The sequence below is a fragment of the Pezoporus flaviventris genome, unplaced genomic scaffold, assembly GCF_033815535.1.
Source record: "Pezoporus flaviventris isolate CSIRO_AGI_PZ_B2104156 unplaced genomic scaffold, CSIRO_AGI_Pfla_v1 ptg000031l, whole genome shotgun sequence".
Classification (NCBI taxonomy): domain Eukaryota; kingdom Metazoa; phylum Chordata; class Aves; order Psittaciformes; family Psittacidae; genus Pezoporus; species Pezoporus flaviventris.
In genome coordinates, this window is record NW_026892579.1 from 39,528,454 (window position 1) to 39,556,344 (window position 27,891).

The 27,891-nt window shown below is 40.9% G+C and overlaps 2 long non-coding RNA genes across 4 annotated transcripts; one reads left to right on the plus strand and one right to left on the minus strand.

The window, feature by feature from the left end:
• Nucleotides 1-2,866: 2,866 nt before the first annotated feature.
• Nucleotides 2,867-27,780, minus strand: LOC133272963 (uncharacterized). 2 transcript variants are annotated; one of them, XR_009744618.1, is made up of 5 exons: nucleotides 25,119-27,780; nucleotides 15,647-15,723; nucleotides 14,104-15,207; nucleotides 9,700-9,942; nucleotides 2,867-3,179 (listed from the first exon to the last, which is right to left on the minus strand). It is a non-coding gene; the product is annotated as an uncharacterized LOC133272963 (long non-coding RNA). The 2 variants fall into 2 exon arrangements; XR_009744619.1 differs by lacking the exon at nucleotides 2,867-3,179 and having other exon boundaries at nucleotides 9,674-9,942.
• LOC133272964 (uncharacterized) lies at nucleotides 14,581-19,985 on the plus strand. Of its 2 annotated transcripts, XR_009744621.1 has the most exons (4): nucleotides 14,581-14,713; nucleotides 15,806-15,906; nucleotides 16,357-16,506; nucleotides 17,141-19,985. It is a non-coding gene; the product is annotated as an uncharacterized LOC133272964 (long non-coding RNA). The 2 variants fall into 2 exon arrangements; XR_009744620.1 differs by having other exon boundaries at nucleotides 16,357-19,985.
• Nucleotides 27,781-27,891: the final 111 nt, after the last annotated feature.

Consider the following 27,891-nt stretch of genomic DNA (forward strand, 5'->3'; position numbering starts at 1 on the left):
CTCTCAGTTCTGTCAAGCTCTGGTTTGGTATCTTACTTTTAAGATGCCTTCTTACCACGTGCCTGCAAAGACACAGACTCCTCAATGTCTTATTGATCAGAGCCTTCAACTTTAGCAACATCTTTGAGCAACAGAGGAAAAAAATATTTTTCATCCAAAAATTTACATACAAAACTTTCAGTGAAAGATTTTTCCTACTTTACTTCTGAGGAAAAGGCCTGGCTGAATCTTCCAGCTTTAGAGAAAGGTCTGACTGAGCCAACTAATAAATTCGTTAATTAATGAACTGGCAGCTTCTGAAATGGTTGCCACATTTTCAGTTACCCACATCCAAACCCAGCCTTTTATCTCAACTCCTCTCCCACTTTCAATGAAATTCCACATCACCTGTTCCTACAGTACCACAGCATTAACCTCTGAACTGATCTCAGAAAGTTCTCTTTTCTCAAAAAAAAGATACCCAATCTCCTGTATTACATAGACATTTGAAACTGCCCCTTATGCAGTTTTATTCTTGACCAGCTCATCCTCACCTCTCCAACTTTTCTCAGTCTCCAGGCATCAGCAGTCATTTTCCCGTTATGCAACCCACATTTCCCAATACAAATCACAATGCTAAAATCACTGCTCTGCTTTGTTCTGTACCCGCTTATCTTCATTTACTACTCCCTTTCCTCTCTCTATCATATCTGTCAAAGTTTCCCAACCTCTCCTCCCTCCTTTCAAGCTATCTCTAAAATGCCCCATGTGAATCCTCCTCATATTCTCAACTTTCTACCCCCCTCATTTAGGCTTTGCTCCCTTTTGTTATTCACCAAGTTACTTTTCTCCTCATTTGCCATTCACTTGCAGTGCATTTCTCCCACAAAGCATCTTAATCATAATGCTATAGAGATATTTTTAAATCTCCATTAATAAGAAATGTGAATATATAACCCATGTATTTCACACAGCTCAATACCTTCTGTCTCTCTCAGCCAAGCCTACTGTAGGCTCCATGGGGTAGCAGCATTTTCTCCTTGTGTATCTGTATAGTACCAAGTACTCTCCTGGAGCTCAGCAAACAATAAAGCAGTTGTGTATCTTAAAGAAATGAGATAACACAGTAATAATGACCATACACATATGCAGTAACTTTTCTCCAGATGGATTCCAAAGCACTCTATACCATTTGCCAATTAACGGTACAAAATAAAGTATTTACATAGGACTCATTTCACCCACGAACAATGGCATAATGCCAGCCATGCCTTAATTGCATAGAGTTACACAATGCAAATTTAAGACAGGAAGTGAAGACTCAACGTCATATTTCAGGGAGAATTAAAGCTGGTGTATTATAATTACCAGAACTGGTTGTAAAATGCAAACAAATTCTCAAATTGATTAAAAAAATGTCAGTTTTTGCTAGAATTCTGGAAATATCCAAACCATTTTTATCTGGTCAATGAAGGGAAGAGTTAAACACACCCCAGACTCTGAACACTTCCAAAGGTTGCTGCAATTTAAAGGGAAAAAAAAAAAAGGCAAAAACTGGTGTACTCCTGAATAGCTTTAATAATACTTTAAACTGGAAACTAGCCAGGACCTGGGCCCTCTTTAACAATTGTTGAAGGATTTTACTCATCATAAACTGGGACTTCAGATGACAGGAAATATCGTATGTTGTGGAAATCTCAAAAAAAAGCAATTTAACTGTGCATTCATACATCCAGATTCAAATTATAACTTAAGTGAATGAGCTTAATAAGAGCTGAAGTAATTCCTGCTCATATTTTTCCACACACCGACAAATTCACAGTCAAGCTTAGCACTAATATTTAAACCAAAGTTCTGTAAGTAAAAGCAACCCTTAGTTCTCAAAAGACTTTCAATTGGGTGAAGCCTTGGCACTGGTCAAATCATTCAGAATGTTTTCACTAAGTTTAACATAGTCAGGGTTTCACCCACAATCCAGGGGATGGAGAAGTGGATAATGAAAAAAATATTTTGAATAAATTATTCTCTGATTGCTCAAAATTTATGAATAATTTATTTGGGGAAGAGTATTCAGCCATACATAAAGCTCATCGAAGAGGGGCAAATGTGTTTCTGAGTCATTTATTCAACAATTAATGGAAAGAAAATTATTTGACATCACAAATGTCATTCAAATAGCTCTAGACTATAGTAACTTGGTTTCCAGTTGACTCAGTATGACTTTTAGAAAAGTGCCAGGTTTTCACACACACTAAGCTTTCTTTCATTATTTGAGATCCTCTTGTTTCTATTTTCCCCTTTACCCTAGCAAAATATCTTCTTTTTCCACTACCACCGCCACTGTTGCAGGCCTGACTTGCTTTGACTGGTAGCCCAGAATGCAACTGTGGTACTGGGCCTGAAATGATCTCTCCCTTTGCCAGGAAGCCTGAAGCAAAGGAAAACAAGGATATATACGTTTGAATTCCTGAATATATACTAGGTGGAAAGCAGAGAGGAAATCCACCTCAAAACAACAGCATGAGTCAGAGGAAAAACAGAAGAGGTGAGACAAGAGTAGTAGCCACATTCCCCCAAAGCCCCTCTTCCACACATGTCCGTGCTTGGACCCATATGCCTGCAGGGACCCGGGAGCATCAATGCACAGCCGGAGTGAATTTCCATTCTCAAGCCACAACATGATTCATCACAACCACTGGCCAACTAGGTTGCTGTTGAAAAGAAACCCTGGCATTTGGTGTAATTATGCTTTCTTAACTATAGCAATGTTAAATGCAGGAAATCGATTTTGTTATCATTGTTTTTCCAACATGCATTTAAAATGTAGCATTGCGAACACTGGCTGGTGTTACTCCCTCCACGGGATTTTCTCAGTGCCTTAAGCACAGCATAATAGAGTGCACTCATCTTTCAACAAGTTGACACTTCCCCCCCCCTCAAATGCAACTTAAACAATAAAGGTTAGATTTAAAGACACAGCAAGACAAACAGCACTGTTTTTTTCTTTAAGTTATTCACTAGCATTTAATGAGGATTTCCAGGGTACTGTAAGCCTTCAAGGTGAAACAGAAATGAATTGCTAAAGAGAATTTACCTGAGAAGGAGAGGTGGAAGAAGGAGTGTCTGGTGTTCTGATAAATATGGAATTGGTTTTCTTCATACACAAGGTACGCAGAAATTGGTGACTTATTTCTTGTGTTCTGAGTAAGAAAAAAGGCAAAGTGAAGAAGAAGAAGCTAAAATGATCAGAGCACAAGGCTGTATAACAGCTATTCTAAAGCAAAAAAAAAAAAAAAGCCAGCACTTTTCAGCCAGATCTGCTTTAAAATAATGGCACACAGAACTAGGTACAATATTTTCTTAATTTAGAATTTTATAATACAATCTGATTTGGCATCTACAATATATAATCATCAGCAGAATGTAAATGCTATAATCCTTGTGACAACATCTGTTCTACCTACTCTTTTTGCTGCTATTTTAGTTTGATTCTAAGAAATCATTCCACAGCAAGTATTACTTCTATTAAGAAAGGTTAAGCATTGCTGAGTTCTGCTTAGCAAAATCTTATTTACCTGAATAAATAGCTCCCTAGAAATGATGAATACACACAGTAATGTGCATGCTTCCATTTACACATAATATACATCCATTAACACTCACTGTGCAACATGAAGTACCAAAGAGCTATGTGCCTCTATCAGTTGAAAGAGATTTATTTAGCAGAGTGTGATTCTAAAGGTAAGTTCTTTTTTAATACTTAGACTCTTTGTTGGCCTGTATCAGAGACAGAATCGAAGAATGGTTTGGGTTGAGATGAACAAGATCTGGAGCTGGAAAGAAGATAAAAAGCAGGTGGTGTGGTTTACAGGGCAAGTCATTCCTTCAGTGGCATTTATCTATGTAGGTCACACCTGAACCCATGCAGTGCCAAGGACATGATACCATTGGAGGTGCTGCCTTTGAGAGGAGATGTACGGCCTGGTGTTAACCTCCATAAAACCAGCAGAAGCATGAGGTCACTGCTGGGAACAAAAGGCAGCAATCAGAGGAACCTGCCGATCACTGAACAGCCCTGGGGCTTACTACAAGCTTGGCGGGATCTCCAGTCCTCTGACCTCACTGATTAGCAAGATGGGAGAAGGGAAGAGATGGAAAGGGTTTGTAAGGAAGATGAAAGAGCAACTGAATCCTGACAAAGCAACCTTCCTAAGAGCCCTGTGTCTAATGTCAGCAGTTAGTCTGTATTTTCACATTTAATTTGGACACAACTGGACCAAAGTCTCCCAGGCACAACCTGTCACCACACTGATTTCAACAGTGTTAAAGTAGGATGCATTTGTCCTGTTGATTACATTTTAAATTGCCCTCATCTCCTCTTTATGCTTGTAGCTTTAGACTGAGATTTCTTCTCTGCATTTATTTCAAGCAGCAGCCTTGTCACATATTATAGCATTCACACTACTGACCATTTAACCACCCAACCCCCTTGAAAGAAAATAAGTGTTTCTTTTTCTCTCCCCTCTCTAGCAGATCAATGTTCAGGTCCTATCCATTCTCTATGGAAATGACCCCTCTGTCAATATCCTGTTACATAATATTTACCACACTGGTGCAGAGTCCAAAAGGTAAATTTGAAAAGAGGTGATTTCAGCCCTCATGAACAACTAACCAAGAAATGCTTGGGGAAGGGCAGGCACGTAGGATTTGTTAGCTGTGGCAGGGCTACAAAAGCCATTCACAACACCCTTGTTGACATTGCTTTACTTCTTCAGGACTCTGCTTGCTAATAAAACTGCAGAAGGATTAACCAAGGAGTTTCACAGAAATCGCCACAAAATGCCTTAGCATTTTTAAGCAGAACCCCCTTGGCACCGATTTTACAGATGACATACTGAAAAGGTTGGGATTTTTCATTGCTTTTTTTTTTTTCCTCTCTCTCTCTCTTAAAGAAAATAGGATTAGAGGTAGAGGCTTTTATATTCCACCACTTCTGAGACATATGTTCTGCTCTCCCACCAGTTATGAAGTGATTACTGGAGTGGCACAAACAGATTTTTTTTAACAAAGTAAAGGTGTGATTTTCTCAGGTTCTGTGAGAACATGCACACTTATTTTTACCAACCCAATCTGTTTTCCAGTAGTTTAATGTCCGCAGGGTTTATAAGGCTATCTTAGGCGTTGGATGCAACGCAGTTTGCAGGGTGCTACCTGACTATGGAACTTTAGAGAAAAAGACACAGAGAAAGCAGAAATAATACGAGACTCAAAGTAATTTGGAGACAGATTTAAATATACAAAAAGACCGACCTTTTTTGCTGCTTGCCCATATATAGTTCTCTAAAGCCTGAGGGCCCCCATATCCTAAATACCTGCTTCAGTTTAGAAACCTCACTGAAGATTTATCCTAAAAATAATTTACATATTCAGCCTGACTTTAAAAAGTATTATTTTTACTCCACAAAAAGGAATTTGATCTTACAAACACTCACTGCCGGGAACAGCAATTCCCATGTGGGAAATGGGACTTGATCTCTTGCACCTTGCCTACTTAAACTGACAGCAAAATGTTACCAAAGGAATAAGTGGAGAGATTTGATTTTATAGCAGTTCACACCATTTTTCAGGTATAGAAAGACTGTGACAAGGAGATTTCTCCACAAGGCAGTATAGGGAAAGGGTTCACACCTGAACTGGACTACTCAACCATTCCAGATTCTCAGCCAAAAATCTATAACCACATTGACAAAAGACATTTCTCCTCCAAAAGACTCTTAAAGCTAAGTTTTGGTTTGTTACACCAAGACAAATTTAGAATAACCATGTCAAAGGCAGTGAAGTTACTCAGGACCAGAAGAAGTAAGAACAGAATTTGGCAAGGTCTGTAAGGGAAGTAGTCAGTTAACATTTAATCCTTGATGAAAATCTTCAGGTCAAGTCTTCACACAAAGAATTTACACTGGTTTAAAAACAGACTATCTGAAAACCCTTTCATGGATGTATTTCAGACAAGCATAATATCAGTATAGCTCATAATTTAGCAACACCAGCTAAGCTGTAGGTTTCCAGCCTGGTTGAAATCTATACACTTGAGCTTCTGCAAAGTTATGAAGTAATTTTAAGTATATAGTATGTCTGATAAAAACTCCTTTTGTTAAATCACTGAAACTTTACAGGTAGACAACAGTCTTTCTTACATAGGACAACACGCCTGAAATATGGTTCTGCTCAATGACTTTATCAGTGCTATTAAGACAAGGGGTTTCAGGGTATTTTGTTGACACAGGATAGTTCAGCCCTCCTAATCAAGATTTTTCCCAAGAACAGTCTTCATCCTTACCTCTACACTGTGGGATTGGACAGTGAGGTCAAAGTTGTTAGTCCCTGACAAAAGCCTTAGCAGGTCCCACTAAGGACGCTCGGTAGGATTTTTGTTGCTTGTTATTTTGGATGAACAGTACCCCCTCCTTGCAAACTGGGATTTTCAGCACAGCCTCATACGAGTTAATCAGGCCATACTCACAGGAGCAGCAAGGTCTTGTTTTCAGCAGCAGAGGTGGCGACCCTTTGGTTACAGGCATACAGGCACTTCGGACCCCTCTGAAATGCAGCTTACATGAAATGGAAAGCTTAACTGTAAAACTGACAGGAGAATAAATACTGGGAAAAATCACATTAAAACTTAGTGAGCAGATAATGCTTTTGTAGGAAGCATCTAGAGATAGCCTTGGTCATTTCATCTATAGACCTCTCACAATTCCAAAGGCACCTCTGATTTCAAAGTTGTTCTTACAGCTTTTTTCTTCCCTGCTTGGCTGTTACAGTACTTCCTACTACCGAAACAGATCCACAGAGATGGAATAGTGATGTTTCACTCTTTTTTTTTCACATAAGCTCCCCATCCCCTCTTATCCCACCCATTTCTTTCCTTGGCTTTACCAAATTTGTATCAGACAAAGCTATGAACAAATAAACATTCACCCTTTTAAAATTTACTATGTATGCTGTGTTATCCCATAACTACGTGATGGTCATCTCAAACATCTTGCATTGGTATAACAAGTTATTTTTATTTATTTTTACTATCTGCTTATTATCATCATTAAAAAGAAACAAAATACAAATTAAAGTGCAATAATCTATGGCAATGCAAAATGTTAAGTATCTGCTTTAGATCCACAGAGGCATGGAAATTAAAAGAGGCTTAAACTCTGAGCTAATGCTTCATCCCTAATTCATTCTCTTGTGCCCATATATTGAAGTCTCAGCACAATGAATCTGTGAAAAGACACACTAATGTGTTGTGGAACTGTGGTACAATAAATTGATAGGGAATTTAATGTAACTCTGATCAGAGGCTGGGCCAGAGATTTCAGTGATGAGTAATAGCAAGCAAAGAATTTACATTTTAATTCAGGCTTTCCTTGAATTTTTGGCTTTAATTCATACTCCAGATACTTTTCAGAAAGAAGGCTTCTGCTGAGGCATCCTATACAATGAATGTCTGACAGCAGTTAGTACTTTGTGATTTAATTGCACTGGTATTTCTTAAAAATAAAGGTCATATGTCACAAAACAACACCAGGGTCTGAACCTCTTCTCTTAAAGACTACTGAAAATTATTAAGTCCCCTTTACAACAGGAGGAGCATACCAGTTCTAATATTGCAGAGTATGTTTGTACTCACAAAGGGTTCACAAGATCTCATAATCCTATATTCTAACAAAGCAAAAATATCTTATATGGTATTAACATCAAATCAAACAGAAACTCTGCTCTGTGATAGATTTTTTCCGAGAAGCTTGCTTTTCAAAGTTCTTTCTGCTTCAAGCTTGCTTTTTAGATTTGCTGTGAAATGAAACACAAATTTAAAGAGTGGAGATTCAGAAAAAATAGAGAAACGGTGTAGTCTTTCCACTTAAATACCCATGCTGAAATGACAAAGGAGGTGTATGCAAAATCACTGCAAATAAATTGCTACATGTGCCGTATCTCGTAGAACTGCTGAACAGTTTTTATTACATTTTTGTTCATTGGAGATTGCTATAGAGATCTCTGCATTGCAAGTAGCCACACCATTTCAGTGCTTTGCTGTTTCAGAAGAGCAGATTTTCTTGATTAATAACAAAAGGTTTTGTTGGGATCAGAGCTGTTTCCCACCATCTCTATGCAAACCCGGCAACACAAACTGTGTACATTAGCATTTCAAGGAGCCTCCTATTAATGATGGCAAGAAAAGCTCCTCTCGGTGGGTAAAATCCATTTTGTCCTCTCTTGTGACATCTGTTCTAACTTTTAAAGCCAGAAAGGAAACTAGATAATGCCAGAGAGTCTTTTGATTTACTGTATTGGCACTTGTGATGATGCTTCAGACTATAAAAGCATGTAACCCTAGTGGACATACATGACTGTGTAAATGTGAACATCTGCATATTCCCACAACATAGGGTGAATTGAAGAAGTAATTCCAAAGTTCTTTGTTAAACTTTTAACTAGCTTTTTTTTTTTTTTTCAGGATTTCATAATTATGCTTTCAATTACTTCTATACCGTACAAAATTCAACATTTTAAATTGTATTTTTATGTAAATGCTTACTGCTACATATGTTTTTTGAATTAATTTCATTTCCCAAAGCTTCACATTTTTTTTTAACATCTTTTTGTGAGTAAAGCCTTTGAAGCAAATGGAGTTGGAGGAACTCAAATATGGTTAAAAAAATAAAACCCAAACAGTGTAGGATAAGAAAAAGTAAACTAAACCCTGCAGATTTCTTACCTCTTTACACCATCTGTGCAGTATTGCTCTTAGGCCTTTTACATTGGTCATCCTGGGAACAAAGCTGAAGGCAGATTCCAGCAGTTTTTCCATTCACTATTCATTCAGAGGTTCATCAGCTCCATATGGATCCAGCCAACTGCTGTGTTAAATCAGAGCCTTTTCCCAGAATTGACATGGTAATGAAGTCATGGTATTGCTCACAGAAAAGGCCTCCATAGGTATTTTCCTCTCTAACAAATCCAGCCTTTTCACCCCATTCACTCCCTAAAATTATCTCATAACGTTACAACATCTGTGAACTGCGTTTTTGCCTTTTAATGTCTAGCATGTTTTATTACACGACTATGCATTACATACTGGTTAACAAGACTCCTACATAACCAAGGAAATAAAATAAACTTGCTCTTTTCTTTTTGCAGCTCAGATTATTTCATCCCCTTTTAATTTATACCTGCTACCTTTATTTTTCTCCATATAGAGCTGTCCAAAGTAGTGATGTACAAGAAACTCCCATTTTTCTGATTTCTATCAGAAAATGGGTTTAGAAATATTCCAGCATGAAAAATTCTTTAACCACAAAACGGTAAACCCATCAATACAAAAAATTGCTAAAGGGAAACTGTTAAGGGCAACTATGTTCTAGCTAACAGTTTCCTTCACTTCATAAGATGTATGGATCTGAACTTTGCTTGAACAGCAATGGTTCAATATTTCATAAAGAATAAATATGAAAAAGATTATTTCTGTAACATGCCATCTGCAATGAATATGTAGATACTGCCTTGATATGACAGCACAAGGTTGCTTTATTGGAATACTACATCTTTCTCATAATAATAATGTACTTCAACAACTATGATCTATGAAACCAGGTATCATTATAGATGCATTATGTCCAAGGTTAGCCATATACTGACTAAAGAGAACAGTTAGTTACTCACAGTTAGTGTAGCTTTTTGAGATGGTTTATCAATATGTATTCAGGTTCTGGTCCACATATAACCCAACACTTTTTTTCTGTGTGAGTCAAGACCCTGTCGTGGTAGACCGCAGCATTTTGTATTAGAAAGCAGAAAGATATGGCACAGATGATCCCCCCTCCTGCACTTTAGCACAACATGCATCCAACTACACCTGAACTTCTGGAACTTGCTGATGCAGAAGGCTGTGGAGGGCGACTGCATCTGGAGGATCACAAAAAAATAAGAGAGAACTTAATGGACCGAAAGTCCAGAAACAGACACTGAAATGGCTAAGCAGGGCTACACTGCCTAACGTACCTAATACAGCTGCTCTGAGTGCTAGAAAAGTCAAGGGGAATGGACTGCAGAAAGTGGCCAGGCTGGTATGGTCTCCCTAAATAATATCTCGTTTCTCCTTCTGGGGACAGAACACTTGGGCAGCTGGTCTAATCCAGTTAGTGCCAACCCCAAATTCTTTTTTACATCCTGTGCATGTCACTGAGCCACCACTCAGATCCTAGAGCTCAGCATTCATTCTACTTAAACAATGACTGCAGGACTGCTCGGCCAAAACTGGCAGCAAACATGGACCTACTATTCACAGTAAAGCTGTCTAAAGGTAGGTGGAGTGTAAGATCAAGTCATAGAGAACCAGGAACAGCTTTGGAGCAGAAACTGAGATTTCTTATCCAAGACAAATACTTCATAGTGTCTCCAGTAACAAAAGACACACTATTAGTGAGCGACAATTAATGGTTGTCTTATGGGAGAGCTCCAACTGGGTATGAGACAACCCCTTGGGAGATGTGGGATATAGTCACTGGTACCTCAACTAGATGCTGCATTATAGCTAGGTGACAACATCTATGCTGAATTAGCTCCTGGGAAAAAGTACTGTTGTCTGTGCATAGTGCAGTAAGGTGCATCAGCATGATTCTCTAGTGTATTTGGTATTCACCTGGAAAAGGAGCACCAAAAAATACTGGTAGATATGTGCTTTTCACGGGTGAATTAACTCAGAAGTATCCATTATTAGTGGGACTAGCCAAACAAACATCTTTAATCCTGACATCTTTAAGTCTGTCATATTTAAGGATACAAAGCTTCAGGTCTGAGGATATTCCTTCTGTACGTTTAATTATGGACAGCTGCAAGGCACAGTGACAGCTCCACCTGCACAGTTACTCAGAAACATCACCCCGGGGGCATCCAAATCTGTCCTGGGATGTACGACAACAGTCCTGTGAAGAATAAAGAAGCACCTGATGAGCGTGTATAACATCCTTAAAATACTTAGGGCAGTTTGGGAAAAAGAATTAATCTGTTTGTATAGAAATAGAAAGAAATGCAAGAAGAAATAACATCTGCAAAGAAACACTGCAAAGAAAAAACATATGGAACTTCTATAGTAGATTATGCAAAAGAATACCCTTCCCACAATGACTATGTTTTACCTATCCATGAAAAACAGCTGCTGTCAGAGCCTACTCCATTTGTCCATACTTTAGCTTTCAAGTTAAAGTTTCTACCACCGAACATGATGTTAACTGTTCAAGCAGGACAGACAGAGCAAACACAAATACAAGCTACCTACGGACTTCTCTGGTCCCTCTGAATTGAGACAGAACCCTGTCCTGTGAAGTGATACTGGGCCTTGACGAAACAACTGCTGCAACAAAAATGTGGAACTGAGAGCAAAGCCCAGTCGAGTTTCAAGCCCTGGTTAGTAAAACCTACTGTGGCAGGCTACTATGGCAGCCTTGTGCACCAACCAAATGGATGGTTTCTACCAAAGTTTTCTGCATGCCCTTTGACACCAGGCAGTTACGAAGCGGAAATGTTATCAGCATCCTGAAAAATTCACATGTGCCATCTCCACAGTGCCGTATGTCTCCTCCTCTCCAGGCAGCAGAGTTCCCAACTTGTCAAAACCAAGCTCTCCTGCACAGCAAAGAGCTGAGATGTTGACAGACACCAGCAGTAGCAGAGGGCAGGGGGCAGTGAAGGTAAATCCTCAGTGCTAGTGAGGAACATGCACTAGCTCCAAGTCTCTGAGGACAGATGCTAAAGAACTTAGGCATTCCCTGCATCTGGGACACCTACTGACAACTGGTCTCAGTCTTTCTTAGAAAGAGCTTTTTAACTAGTCAGTGCACTTTAGACCTCTTTATTCTCGACTCAGGCAGAAGAGCTGTTTAAATGCAGCCTGGGGCGTGGATGTATAGCATTGTGTTGTAACTGCCTCCCCAATATTTGCAAAGGGATTGCTTATCTATTATCCAGATATTATGCATCACCCCTGCTTGCTTCTTTCTATAGGCTACTACTGAAGCACAATACAATTGTGCTTGAAACTCTTTTAACCCAATATACATTCACCTCCATGAACAGCTCACACAATCTGTTTACATCACTACACCTAACATTCTGAGATTGCAATGTAGCATCTGCCTGTCAGCCACCTAGCTATAAACCCTTGGAGATGTATGCCAAAGGTAACTGATGGAGGGAAAGACAACTGTTTTGAAGCGTGATGCTGGCACCTCCTCAACATCGTGTTTATTCCGTGGTCAGAGCTGCTCAGCTGTGCTCACATGTAGCACTGCTCTAATCATGAGAGGCTGAGGAAGAAATGAAGAGGCAAATCTGTCTTCTCAGTCAACCAGACCTATATTTGCAGGTGGAAACCTGTATTCCAGCTCCTTCTTGCACTGCCGTAAGTATGGGCTGCTTGATGTAGGGGCACTACATGAGACAGGAAAAAAATTCCCTTGCCCTTCTCCCAGGAGTTAGAGCCATTTTGCTCCTCTATTACACTTATTAGAGTTGTAATGAATGAGAATAAATGAAAACATAATTTTTATTGGAATCAGACTCATAGGAGTTTGTAAAGGAAGGCAGAAGCCTTGCTCAGTGCATCCCACCCTGTGTCTCCTCATCTACTCAGGGATTTGGTATGGCAAGTTGATCAGTTTTACTGGTGAAATCCAGTTTTACTAATGAGCTGGAAAAAATATCCAACATGAGAACCAGCTTTGCTAGGCCCTCAGAAGAGGACACAAGCTAACAGGCACACAGGCTGGAACATTTCCCCAGCTAGAAGTAGCTGGGATTTGAGGTACAAAAGTACAAAGTCTGGAGGAGACTCTGCTGCTGTTACCAGAATAAGGAAAGACACTGCAGGGTCTTCAGACATGCAATTCTTCCCAAGTATAAACACTCAATTTACGGAATGTAAAACATTATATGAATCACATGTGCAATATTAGGACCACAAGAAGATAAAAACATTGATTTTTTTTTTTCTCCATGGCTCACAGAGTTCAATTCTGCTCTGATGAAACCAGCAGAAATCTTCGCCTTTGTCTTTCAAAGGACAGTCATGTCCTTTTACTCTTGCCTCACAGAGTCCTCCAACTTTTCACCTCCCTTGCTTTTAGTCCAGCTTTCAACAACAGTCACTTAGTGATTCCTGTAAATTAGCAGTAAGCATACAGCATTTCTATTTTTTATGTCACTTCTTTTTATCCTTCCTGCCTACTGCTGGTGGGGTTTAGTTTGTTTGGTTTTTCATTTCTAGCCATGTCTTTCCAGCTTCTCCTCATCTGTTCCACTCTTGAGTTTCTGTCCTTGCCACTTCTTCACATTCCTGCTTTCTACTTGACATCTGGGTTTAGGTACACCTCATGGCATCACTGTTTCCAATCCAACTATTACTTGCAGCTTTTGTTTAACCTGACCAATAGCTCCCTAATAGTTGCTGCCTCTACATTTAATCCATCACGAGCCATAGGAGACCTATTTTTCCCATGATTGCCTAACTCTTGAAATCAAGACTGCAGATAATTTGTAGCATTAAAATCAATAGATATATAACTTAATAAAGAAATGTAGCTCAATTAATCACCACCCATACTTTCCAAACTAAAAAAAAAAACAAAAAACAAAACAAATAAAAATCAAAGTAGTAGAATATAGCACTGGTTACTTCAGCAGTTATCTTCTAGGTATCTTTTTTGGCCCTCCATAAGAGCATCAGTAGTTCAGACAAGCATGAGTGCACAGAACAAGAACACAGCCATAAAATTAAGTACTCATTAACAGTAAATTTCAGCATCCAGATTCCTTTCCAATATGCCAAGAAAACCAAGATGAAGGACTGGCAGGAATTTCAGGCCTGCTGTATATATTCTTTTGTAATTTCTTTAAAGATGAGGTGAAAGAAAATATGCTTAGTTGTTTGTAAGACTCTTTAGAAAGAAGCAAAGTTTGCTTTGAAGTTCAGAAACTTGCAAGTATTTTAGCTGTGGCTGTTACATTGAACTCCTCGTTCTGTGTAGCAGGAACAATCTGTTGCACTATTAATTTAAGAGATCTATATACCTGCACTATTAACGATGCTGTCATTAAGAGAAGATGGGGTGCTTCCTTCATAAGACCTGATCCTGCAGTGATCTTCACATCAGCAAGTTATCCCTCAGTCTGGAACTCACAGATGGACCAGGCACCAAGCCCCTACTTTCTCTTCTTTACAGTTTGTTTACTTCTTTTGCAACTTGCTTAGTTTCATGTCACCTCAGAAACCTCAGTTGGACTCCAACTGATCACACAGCTAACAGTCAGAGGCGTGTCAAGAAGAAGATACTCGAGTTCACTCGCATTTAGCTGATTTAGCCATGTTAACTACAACCACAGCAGAGCCTGGGTACCTGTACCAGGTAGCAGCAACACCAGAAGCAGACATTCCCTGCAGACAACTCTCAAGTGCACCGAGTAGATGTTGATGTCTACTGACTATTGTTTGTGTCACCTGAGGTGCAATTAGGTGCCCAAGAAATCCATGCAGGACTGGCAAGGATGGCACTCCAGGTATGTGACTCCTTTACCAATATGGAGCAGCAGCTGGAGTCCAGATGGGAGAACTGAGCACTTCCAATAGTGCTGGACTCCTACAACTAGATCAAGCCTCTGAACGCTGGTAGTTTAATCTGAGGTGAATCCCACGCTTACTTATTAAAAATGCTCCACAAAAATATGTAAGGAGATTTTAAGACACATTTTTCTTAAGTTTCATGGGACACAGTAGACCCTCAGACAGCAGAAGAGTCACCATAGTTTTGGTGGTTTGAGGGGGATGAATGTCCAATGCACACTCAACCTTTATAATTGTTCTATATTTTCAAGGGTTACTTTAGTAGAAAAATGACCGGAAATCTTTCTAAGAGTCTGGAAAGCCTAAACATTTTCAGAAGCACACAAACACAGGGAGTCAACACATCTGTATGAAGTGTCTCAACTGAACTCCAAAAACATTGCTTTTGAACGAGTAACTCTGGAAGACTTCACTATAGTCATCTGGACTTCGTGAGAGACTGAAATATAACATAATTCCTGCCACTGACAAAGAGTGACACTGTGTGATTGCACTGCAGTGGATGCTGCTGCAGAAGGTCTTCTGGACGCTTACGGAGAATAGAAAGGTGCATTCTGGAAAAACAGAAAAAACTTGTAAACCAGTTTTCTGGGCAGTAAAGCCTACAACCCTGCTGGAGATATTCAGGAGTAAAAGCAGCCTTTGAACTGTATGTTATATGCAGCAGGTTGTTGCTGATAAGCCTCAAATGGGAAAGCAGTGACAGATCAGGCAGCTTCTTGTCTAGCTAGAAAAGTATCTCAACTGCTTTTGGGCAAAAGAGATCCCCAGTTCTGTTTCTCATTGGAACTGATTCCTCGCAATTAAGGCTAATCCTTCATTTGATGTTTACTCAGTTTATTGCCTTTCTGCACTCTACACTGTCCACATCTGGCATTATGCTTTGCATTTATTCTAGCCAATATACATTTATTCATCAGCTGTGTTTGTTCTAGCTATGGTTGAGATGGCAGTTTCATTTTAAGTCTCTACATGAATTGATGAACCCATTACCTTTCAGGTGAACCTTCTCATGCCTGTTACCAGCACAGAACTTCCATTTTTTTTCTGCAAGTTGGTCCCTTTCAAACCTGTCACATTTAGATGTGAGAACACGTCATTTTAACAGAAATGCTTTTTGATATGAAGTGCTTTTTCATTTCTGTTTTTGAGGCTTTCCATTTTAAAGCAACTCTGAAATTCTAGGCAGAAGTATTTCTTCAAATGTTACCATAAACGTGAAAAAGGAAGGCACAAGACTATATTTAGGAAAGGTAAGGTTTGTAAGGAGAAGGAACACCATCACTCCTGTTAATGCATGAACTCCAGTGGGAGGGTAAAAGTGTGTTACTGTGAGAATGTTTGTGTCACGTTTGCATACAAACAGTTACACAGCACTGAAATGAGTCATGAAAATTCACATAGTTTCTAAAATGAGTGGGTAGGTTAATGCAATGGTGAGCTTTCAATTCAAGATATGCAAAAATATTTACTGTTCTGATTTCAAAAGACTTTAACTTCTGTCCATTATTCCTACCTACTACAACAGCACATGTAACTTCACCAAATTCAGATTTTGCCAGTATTTATCTATGCAGAGCTCGATTTATTTATATTTTTTTAAGGAAGGGTAGATTTTTTTGGTGCAATCTATTTCTGGTGAAATGCATCATATCTCTGTTTTGTGGCCACAACATCATCTGCTTTGTTATTCCCCCTCCTAGAAACAATGCTTAAAAACAGCACTATGCAACATCTTGAAGGTTATCTGAAGTAGGGCATAGAGCAGTGCTAGCACACTGACTACAGAAGGCGCTGCAGAAGACAAGGCCCTTCTCATGAAGCTTTACTTCCTGCCTGCAGGAACTACTGAGGTGATAAACCTGTTCATTGCAAGCACACAGGCAGCATAAAACTAGCATTCAGAGTGGGCAACAGAATCAGCTGAAGGAGTAACCGGACAGAATTTCTGGAAGTAAAACAAAATCAGATGAGCAAAAAGAAAGCTGGGGCAGGCTGAGGCCTGGAATGGACAGGATATATATTTATGATAGACATCTGGCAAACGGATAATAGTGATATCTTATCAAGAAGTCAAAAATAAACTTAAATTCTGGTAAAAAAAAAAGGCACTTGGGCTAAGATGCTCAAATGTGCTGTCCAGGAAAGCAAGGAAGGTGTCAGAGAGCTGGGCTTTGTGCAAAGAGAAAGATGAGAAAGAGCTACTATTTTTGGAAGAATGCTTCAGTCCTTACCTGCAGAGTTGTGTCAGGCAGTATGAGGATGACGGAAAACAAGATGAGTACAGTCTTCTGTTGCTTTAATAACAAATATAAAAAAAAACAAACATATAAACTAAAAACCTGAGTGCTGCTCATGTCCAACACCCAAGAGACAAAGCAGCAGGCTTACCACAGCTTGAAGAGCTCACTCTCCACTAAAAAGGTTTATAAAAGCAAAGGTAATGTAACAAACAGCAGAAATAACAATGGATTTTTCTTTCTCCAGTACTAAGTGCAATAGCTAAACAACTCAGAAAGACAACTCGTATTGGTAACTCTGTTCTTATACCAGCTAACCTAAGCACTTATCCATGCCATGGGTAACACTCCTATTGCTCTAGAAGAAGACATCACGTGAGGACTACAGGAACTAAGAACTGCCTGACTTCTGCATCTGTCATCCTCACAAGCTGCCTGATTTTAAAACATTAGCAAAAATGGCAAGGTAACAGCTTGTGTTTGTTCTGTCATCCCCCCACTTCAGGACCCCTGACGCACTGAGAGACAGACTGTGGGTCAGGTTCTGCTCTGCCCCATTCTTTCTGTAGTTATTTACACCTGTACAAACTGAGTGGAAAACATGCAAAATGGTACCATTTTGTTTTGATAGTGTTTTACCCTCACTTCACAGGGGTGAGAATGAATAGACAGGGTGCAAGGCAGTGGAGAATCAGGGATTCTGTGTATTAAAAAACAGTGCAGACAGCCACAGAAAGTGTCAAACCCCATACAAAAGGACTGTTCGTGCGTTCATGCTCAGCATCTGTGATCTGGACAGTATAAACAGAAGTCAGTATCTTTGTGCTATGGGGGGCTTATAGGGTTTTGTTTATATAATTTAAAAATCAGCAGACCTGCAAGGCTGAATGTTGCAGGGTGCTTTGCAAACAGCAATCTTGCCCGTTCACAGCATTTCAGAAGCCTCTGGAGCATAAGCTGAGGAATTCCCTCATTGTTGGTAGATGGTGAAGCCTATTGTCAGATGCCTGACACTGGCTCTCTGCCACATGATGCTGGAGCCTACAGTTTTAATTAAAAACCCTAAAACAATGTGAAGAATTGCTTGTCTGAAGCTCTGATTAGCTAGGATGCCTGCCCTTTCCATATGCAGTTAGGCAAGTAATAGCAACTATAAAGGAAGTCCTCCTACCCTGAAGGGTTAAGATCTGCAGCTCCATATGCAAGAAAGCCACCCCCCAAAAAACAGACCTTTGATGCTTGAAGCCAAGATACGCTAACATATTCTGAAAGGGTGGACTCTGCATCAGTCCCCTAGCGAGGCAACGGAGCTAAATTCACAGATGTGCAAGAGTCATGAAGAATGAAAGAAGCATGGTGGCTAAAAGCAATCTGGTAGAGCTGTGACGGAAGGAGAAGGAAGGTAACAACCAGCAGAGCTGAGAGCTTCTCTTTATCTACGTCAGCTGCCAATGACAGCTGGTGATTACTAAACCGGCATTATGGCCTTGTCCTCCCCAGCAGGAAAGGGCTTGACAGCAAAACCACAGCAGAAATAATGTGAGCATGTTTTCATATAGGCTGCCTAGAAAACAATTTAACTTCCACTCTGCCTAGCTATAATCAGCAATGCCCCACAGGCATCAGGGTCAAAGTGCATCTTAAGGAGTAATTTGAAGGAGAACGGCTGCAGAGAATTTTCCAGACCTTTGTTCCAAGCATGGACGATAGGATGCAGGAAAGCATGAAGATATCTGGGTGGGAAAAGGACGAACACATGGTAAAGGCTGGCACTGCTAGCAGAGTAAAGGTCACGTTCAGCAATGTGCTAAGTTAACAGAACTGGAAATAATGGGTGAAGAAAGTCCAAAAAAAAGAGCAAGGTTCTTTTTTGCTTGAAGCACGGAGAATGTAATGGAGGTTAGGTGCAGGTTTTCCTCTTTAGCTATCTGGTTTGTAAACTGATGGCATTTTTTGCCGTCTGGAAGAAAAACCCATGTATCCTGGGATTTTATTTTGGTCTCCCTCATAGTGTAAGCATGCTTGAGAACTATTAAGTTGAACAACCACTAGTTAAGCAGTTCAAGCTGGTCTCTGACAGGTTTCCCAAGCTGCTTCTAAATGTATTTGGCAAATAAATTCCTCCTCATCTGCTAATTTCAGACTTTTAAAATAATTTAGCTCTCAAGTACATAACATAAAGTGATTATCTTGTTCTTTACAGTCTGAGGGCAGAATCTATTTAGAACCTGAGCAGGCTGGCTACATGCAAGTGGAAAGCTTTAGATAAAATTCACTTGCCAACCCAGAGCAGTGAAACCAAATTCCCTCTCTGCTCTCACAGGCAACTGCTATACTACCCAACTAACAGCTGCATCCCCATGTACATTCAGAAGCACACCTGAAGCTGGATCCAAAAGCTGTGAACCGACAGGGAGAATCTTCCCGGGTTTCACTGAATTTGCATCGGGCCCCATGTGCATAAAGCATTAAGACTACTGAGGCTCCATCAAAGGAGTTTCCACAGCCTGTTTTATGTCTAACCCACAGCCACCCCCATAACAGCTGATCCACGCAGACAGCCTGCTCTATTCTATACAGGAATGTACATTTGCAGCTTATACACATGCACTCAACTCCACAAAACACTACCAAAATAGCAGAAAAGAGAGCAATTGGCACACTGCAGATTGCTCCCTAAAACAATTCTGCAAGGTGTGTTGCTGCTCTCAGTACAGAGCAGAGAGTATCATCTCCCCAAACGGCAACGCCTTTACCAGGTTTAAAAAAGGAACGTCTGCATTACAGCAAAAAACACCCAGACAACAGAAAAATCACCTAAAGCTTTCCCATGACATTTGTTTTTCCTTGATGGAATCTATACAAACGCTATTGAAATCAAAGTAGAAGTTCACATAAAAAAAAAAAAACAAAACCATCGAATCACAGCATGCCTACTCTGCACTAAATAATTTGTGTCTGCAAACAGACCCAAATACCCCAAAATATTCATCTGCACTTTAACATTAGATATGTCTTTAAAGTGATGCTGGATACTACTGAAAACATCCTGTACCCCAAACGATACTAAACAGATACAGGAAGAATGATTTTTCCCATCTTGTGAAACTTTTCACCATTTCAGCAGTCTTACTAGCATGCTTCAGAAGAAAATCTCAAGTATTCTCCTGAATATTTTCTCAGAAAATACTCAGAGAAGTGGTCTGATGTTTAAAAGGCCTGTCAAAAATCAAGATCTCATATTCCATTCTTCCCAGTTCAGACCGTAACTCAGAATTTCCACTGTACCAGGTGAATGTCTCAAATGACCACTTCTGGAGTGCCTCTTATGTGAGGGTTATAAGGCTCTCACCGGCTCAGTCTTGAACCTGTATCTCCCATAAGCTACAAAATTTATCTAGCTGGGGCTAAAATCAGTACAGTTTACTTCACAAGTTGTCCTAACAGGAGGCAGAAACACGGGAAACTTCTTCAGAAGCACTCACTTTCTGGACGGTTTGGCTTATTTTAACTTGTCATTTCAAATGAAAGAAACATAAAGCAATGAACAGAGATCTGAAACTTTAATTCTCCCTCTCCCCTGTTCCCCTTTAGTTCTTAGACTTCCTTGTTCCAGCTCCAAGTCCTCATATAGCTATGACTGGTGGTTTCCATGGTCCTCCAGCCCTAACATGCTCAAACCAACCCATCATGATCTGCCTTCTGTCCCTCTCCATCAGTGCCATCTGGTTCCTGACAGCCACCTTACTGGCTCGGCACTACCCTGGCGCGTTCCCAGCTGGAGAGCAGTACCTGAAAGCAATCTATGGCCTCTGAAAAGCTTTCTGGAAAGGAGACCAGAATGTCCCTTATTACAATGAACTTCTGCCACCGCAGAATCATTTCCCACATTTACTGACATTTCCCCCTGTCTATGCTGCTCTCAAAAGAGATATTTCCTTTTCAAGGAAAAAAATATAAATCATAGGCTGTTAACTTTAAACCAGTGGTCATTTGTGAAACAGCTGATCAGAACATATACTGGTTAATAACTCTAGTTCTGGCTGCCAAGCTTGTGATAAATGGGACCCGTTCCTTCAGAGTGCTTGGCATTTCCATTACATGTTAGACATTTAACAACTCCCATTGACTTCCCATGTGGTAAACAGTCTTCTGACAAAAGTCTGCTTTAAATGACTTGTCCATCATCTCACAAAAAAACTTTGTAGCAGAGGCATGGATTGAATTAAATCCTTCAGCTGGTTTATGGGAGTGCCTTGCCTCTTTCACAACCCTTTGCATACCTTCTACAGTAACTAAGGCAAGGCTTCCACAGAACACAGCCTCTCTATGTAAGTCTCATCTATGCCACAAACAAATAAGCAGTCCTGCAATCAAAGATTACCATAACTAACAACAGGCTGAACTATGTCGCAGAAAGGCACAGAGCTTACAGCTATGACCATCTAGCCTAGAGATTACACTTTGTGGCCTGTAAATCCCCAGCACTCCACAAGACCACAGCCAGAACAACTTCTTGGTGAAACTGTATCAGTCACCACTCATTTTCTTGTTGCTTTCAAGTTTTTTAATTAAAATGTGTGAAGTCACACACACAAAAAAAATAAAACTGGAGAATCGTTGGGGAAGTTTGAGACCACATCAAAACCAGGGTGTCCAGTTAAACCATATGCCAGCTGGGCTAAGGACAGCTGGACTCCAAAGTCAAGAGAGTACTGGGGTAGATCTAGGTTCTTTTAGACTTCTGTATTATTAAGAAGTAAGTCACTACAGAAGCAACGATTTTCCCAATTGCCTGTAAACTATGTCTTGGAAGACAGGCTTAGATGTATAGACATCAACCAGACACATGCCTTAAGTCAAGTGAGGTGAATCCCATCTCCAGCGCCAAGAGACCTGTAGAGCTGTGAAAGAGAGTAAGGAGCACGAAACTATTGCTACTGAAGTGAAAACAAAGCAGAGTGAGAAGACAGGAATTCAAGAAACGGCAAGAAGTCCAAATTCTGACTGTTCAACAGAGAACAACTGAGATCCTCAGCTAGGTATAAACCAGCTGTTTTGTTCTGGCCCAAAACATTCTAAGAAGTCTGCACATCCTTTTAATGTTTTCAGACCTCTTGTCTCTGCTGGAAACAATAGCTTGAGGCCTTAAGTAATTTAATTTTGAGTCCATTCCCAATTACTTTCATGTTGCCAAATTTAAACATCTTGGGTGCACATATAGTTTCAGTATTTTGACAAAAGAAGTAGAAGGATTTCTCAAGCATATGTTTTGTAATAGTTGAAGGCATTCAGCCTTACGGAGCAATTGACATGAACAATGTGGTGGAATTATCTCCAACTGTATTTGTAGCTAAAAACCCATCAGGAGAACATACGACTTTAATTCCAACAAACTGGACTCTCATTGTCCACCACTGCCTCTACAAGCTATATTTTGCAAAATGACTGTACATAACCCTTTGATGACCTTTGACAAATATTAAATCATAAAAACACATAGCTTGTCTTCCTACAATCATCCATTTGCAAAGAATATATGTGCACTGAACTTCAACTATCACAAAAACCCACTTGCACTCCTGCAATTTGATAAGAAGCCTGGGTGACCTTTTGCTGATCTCTGTTGAAACAATGAGGTATGGATTTGGGATTTATCCTGTAGTATACCTCAGCATTACTCCACATCATCAAAACTGAAAAACTATAGCTTTTTGAAACTGAAAATTACATGCTTATCTCTTCAGGGCTAGGATTAAAGGTAACACTTTTAAAGGCATCTAGCCCCCAGTTTTAGAAGTTAGAGACAGATTTTTCCGGGTATGCAAGTGCATAAAATGAAATATAAACTTAGTAATATTTTCCATAGTACTTAACTTTCTTTGATTTAAATAAGCAGCCTTTCAGCTTTCTGAAGTTTCTGGTTGTAGCCTTTTTATGCCTTCCGACACTTTTTATGCAGATTTTTATGCAACTGGTTCCTCTCTTATAAATAGTATGCAGTGCCTCTGTAGTCACTTAGACCATCTGCAAAAGAAGTTTGCATGACGACATGTAATAGTTCCACACTGAACTTTCAGGCATCCAGCACTCATGAGTGTGAACTCATGAGTGTGAACATTCATGAGTGTGAACTAGGGGCACACATGACCTTTAGGCTCTACAGGCCTCAGAGACACATCATCCCAAGGCATTTCACCCAACCTATCCATCTCCAGCCTCCCAATGGGAGGAATGACCATTGTACAGAGACAGAACTCAACTAATCAACTTTGATTACACACCAATTTTTTAAAGGCTAAAACTGGGGTATGATGAATGAGAAAAATTAATCGTCTACAGTGGAATTAATTCACCTCACTTGGCACCTATAAGTCAGGCTTCTGGTCAAAGTCAGTTGTCTAGCTTCTGCTGAGAACACTGGCCCCAGGTGAGGAGATTCATTCCATCCAAGAAAAGGTGTTGAACAGGCGCAGAATGAATCATTCTTTGCAGGTGTCTCTCTCTTCCCACTGACTGCAGAGAGACAACAAACCTCCAAATAGCTGAGATAAACCTCACCCTCAAGAATGGGTGAGTCTTCCAGGCCAGGCCCAGCATTCAACCTTCTTGCCATTCAGGAGATGCCTTTACCCCTGAGCTATAATGTCAGGCTCCCTCTTGTTTATAATCCCTCTGGCCTTTGAAATTTGCATCTGTTTCTTTACCATGGCAAGCTTGAACAGGATGGGTGGGTGTCCTCCACCTTAGCCTTATCTCTACTCTGGTCATGAGGGGTGCTTTGCAAGCAGAAAGGAGTTTATATCACCTCTGATGAGAACACTGAATCTGAGCACTTCCAGGGCAATGCTCTCATGAGAAAAATTGCTTATAAAAGAGCAGCAGTTCTTTTCTTTCTCTCCCCCTGAACTTCCCGACAGCTACAGCTGCTGCTCTTTGTGCTAAGCTCCATGCTGTCAATGTGCATTTAAGCATGATCTGAGCATACCTCCTGGACCAAGTCTCTCAAGAGATTCACACACATACCTGTTTTGTGATTCCCAGGTGGGTTTGTGCAGGCGACAGTCACCAAGTCAGCTTAACCTAGACAACACTCATTCTGGGCCTATAACAAAGCGAAGTTTTAACAGCCTAGGAAACTTCACTGGAACTCACGTGGTTCAGCAGGACTCGAGAGGGTGCACATCTATTTAAGATGTGGTGCATAGTTTGCTAAACTGCACTTCCAGTATCCAAATCCTGAGTGCAATTATGCTCTCCTGACTACAGAAAATTTTGCCTCTATATATTAGTGAAAAAGGATTAAAAATGCTGTGGGTCCTGTCCTAACATAACCAATAACAAAAGCTTTGGTAAAGCAGTAAATCAGCACTGCCTCCTACAAGGCTTTCCAACACAAACAGAGAGGAATCTACCTGAAGTGAAGAGGAAGCCAAGATTACAGATTCACCAACAATCAGAAGACAGTCTCACTACAGACTCCATTTCTTCTCTATGTTCATGAAATATTATTACTGAGCTTGAATACAGAGCACACTATACAAACACATCTATACTAAAAATTATAATAATTTTACAATTTGAAGGGGGGGGGGGGGGTTAAAACCGTACCTGGAACAGATTTTCAAAACCTTCTCCCACCAATCCAATTCCCCATCCCTCCTTTTTCCAGGGAAATTAAGCCAAGCATTTTGTGATCTCATTCCTACAGTCCTGTACCTAAAAATCAAAGATAGGCCAAAGTCAGAGGCTGAGGGGAGCTGGCCCAACCATCCGGATAACCAACAAAAACAAGAAGCAGCCTATTTTTTATTCCTTGGTTTATTCCTTATCGCATGAGAGGTACCACCAGTAACTTCCTGCCTGGTCTCTCTTCCTGTTCTATTCTAAATAGATTTTCCAGAAAAATTGCTGGGGATTGCAAAATTTGCAACATTTCAGACCTATACGAATTAAAAGGTATCACTAGAAAAGCTACGGTAGATGAAAACCATCTGCTCTGTAAGCTATGCACTAAGAAGTGAACATGTTTGATCCCATAACATAAAGTTAGAGAGCCACCTAACTGGTTCACTTCTAGAAGACATGCTACATAACTTAATTAAAACACAGACCTTGCATGAATAAAATAGTTCAAGATCTTTAAAAATAAATGTTTCTGCTTTAGAGTAAAAGTGTACGAGTTAATACATGGATTTAATACACCGCACACCAGGAACACTTACTATGCCAGAGAGATAGATGCTGCTTCCAGAAAGATTTAATGGCAGTTTTCTTCAAGTAGCATCAGGCAAGAAACAGCCCTTTGCAGATGGCAGTTTATGCAGAAATGCCTTCAGGGCACTGATCCTACTTACAGGAACAAGAAATCCTACAAAAGACAAGAAAATATTAGAACTGAAGTGTCTGAACTTGGACTTGATAGAAATGTCCCAGCAAAACCCCACAATTCAGGTAGAAACACCCCTCTTTGCAGGGTGGTGCTAGAAAATGCAGTCTGAGTAAAAGGCGTTCCTGCAGAACAGTAGTTCGGGAGTGTAATCACAAAATGATACACATGTCAAAACTGAATCAGAACAAAGGCCTGCCTATCCTGAAGTCCAGCACTTCTGACAAAAACCAGATGTGGGAAAAAAAGTGAGAAAATACATGTTTTGCCACAATACTTCCCAAGCCTCCAACAACATGCAGCTTTAGAATGTAACAGCAGCAGATGAGCGATGCCTAAATGTGGGGGTGACAGGAATGATACTGTAAAAAAACAACATTATTCCAAAGCATAGTGGGGGGACAGAAAATCTTACAGTTGGCAGATCCGTGGCATTTGCAAACATGGCCCAGAAAAGGACAGGTTTTGGAAATAGGGGTCAGAAAATACATCCATGTGTTCTGTGAAGAACAGAGGGGTTCAGAGTGGGGTAGGTGCACTTGGCTGCATGCTTGCAGCCAAATGAGGTACCTGAGGTGAGGAGCAGTGACACCAGCCCTACTGTCGAGCGGTGCTGCCAGTGGGACGTGTAGAGCCCAGCCACCAGCAGCCAGGGGTGTCAGGAAGCAGGACTCATGCTCCCAGCAGCATGGTTGTTCACAAGCAGCCCCTGCAGCAGGGAGATGTCACCTGCGTCTGCTCTGGGGCTGCTCACACAGCTTCCCGGCCTGTGGTGCACAGCAGTGGTGTCCCACCCGTGGATCCACTCCACCCGGACCAGCACAGGGGCTCTGTGAGCCATGGGCAGAATGCAAAGGCGTACTGCCGAGGGCTTGTGGCCGCAGCTGTATCCCAGCCAGCCAGCACTCCTCCACTGGGGGCATGGGGACAAGGAGGGCCTGCTTCATGGCATGGAGAGGAACACTGGAGCGGGGAAAGTGGAAATAAAATGTAAAACAAGATAAAAAATTGCCCTCCCCCAAGGCAGCTGCGGAGTGTGATGAAACCCCCTTTTAGGCACAATCAGCCCTGAGCATCTGGGCAAGGATGAGGTGGGTGCAAAGTGCACGGAGAGGAAATGTGTCAGCTGCAGCATCTGAGAGCAGCGGAGCAAACTCAGACGGGAAATGAGCTTGCAAAGTGCACCCAACAAGATGATCGCAGGGATAAGTTGATTCTATGGAAACTGCAGCCCGATGAACCAAAAAGCAGTTCGATCGCAAAGTTTTAGCAGGAGCCGGCTCATGCCTGGTTTCAGCTCCGTTCCCCACCCCCTGAAGAAAAAAAAAAAAAAAGAAAAAAAGAAGAGAAAAAGCTGCACAATGTGTTTCTTGTTATTGACCAGGAAAAAAAAAAAAAAAAGAAAAAGAAAAAAAGAAATGGGGACACAGGTTTTTTCCTGTATGGGCTACATCATATTAAGCTGTAAGTTTAGTTCTGGACAAACAATCTCTTGTTGCATCTCTGGGATGGAGGTTAATGAATTCCCACAGATGATGTTGGCCAAACAGTGGTCGGCTTGTGACTTGATTTCCAGCATCATGATGTGAGGGGATCAGTATAGAAAAGCACTTTGAAGGGAAGAGGCTGCCTACAGCAGGATTGTTTCTACAAGCTAATTGTACTGAGTGCAGCTGCACAAAGCTGGATCAACAGTAATAGAAGGCGGCGCAGACTTCCTGACGCCAGCCCCGCAGAGCTCCCACCAACAGCCTGGCAATTCCAGATTGTTTTCCAGACCTTATCTCTCCCCCAAGTTTTTTTTTTTTTTTGGTGTGTGTATTTTTTTTTCTTTCGCTTTTTTTTTTTTTTTTTAATTTTCTGACCGGAACACAAGTAACAGGAAAATCCTTTGTGAAAGTAGAAAATGCTTTTACAGATCGGTGCCTTTCGCATAAATTGTAACTAAGTATTTTGCATGCATTAGTCTCCCGCTCCGAAGGAAGTTAACAGCTCAAACCCCAAACTTTCTAAAACTTGTTTGAATGAGTTGCAAACGTGCAGCAAACAAAAGGAACCGGGTGGTTCGTTAAAAGCAGCCGGGTTCAGGGAGATGTTTTACCTGGTACATTGAAAACTCCTGTATCAAAACGTATTTGGACACCCCCTTCCCCCTATTCCCCCCCCATGGCGCGGGGAAGCTGGATGGTGTCAATGGCTTGGGAACAGGCCAAGTTTTAACAGATTGTTCAGTCCGGCTTCATGGCTTAAATACGCGGCAATTAAACCCATTTACATTAATGTTACATGGTTTAGGTAAGTTTCGTTAGAGCAGGGGCTCAGAGTGCAGAGGGAAGCAGGAGCCCCCCGGAGCCCCTCCGCCCCGCCTCAGGGGCTGCTGTGGGACCCGAGGCTGCTCTGAGGCGGCATTAAGAAGCGAGAGATCGGACAGCCTGCCCAAAACGCGGGATATTTCCTCACAGAAAACGTATTTTCTTTCTTTTTTCGGGGGAGCAGGATCCACAACACTGAGCCGTCCCCGTCCCCGTCCCCCCCCCCCCCGGCACCGCAACCCGGCGTGCTGCTTCCCTCACGGGTCGCGGTCGGCGCCGGGATCCCTCTCTCTCGGA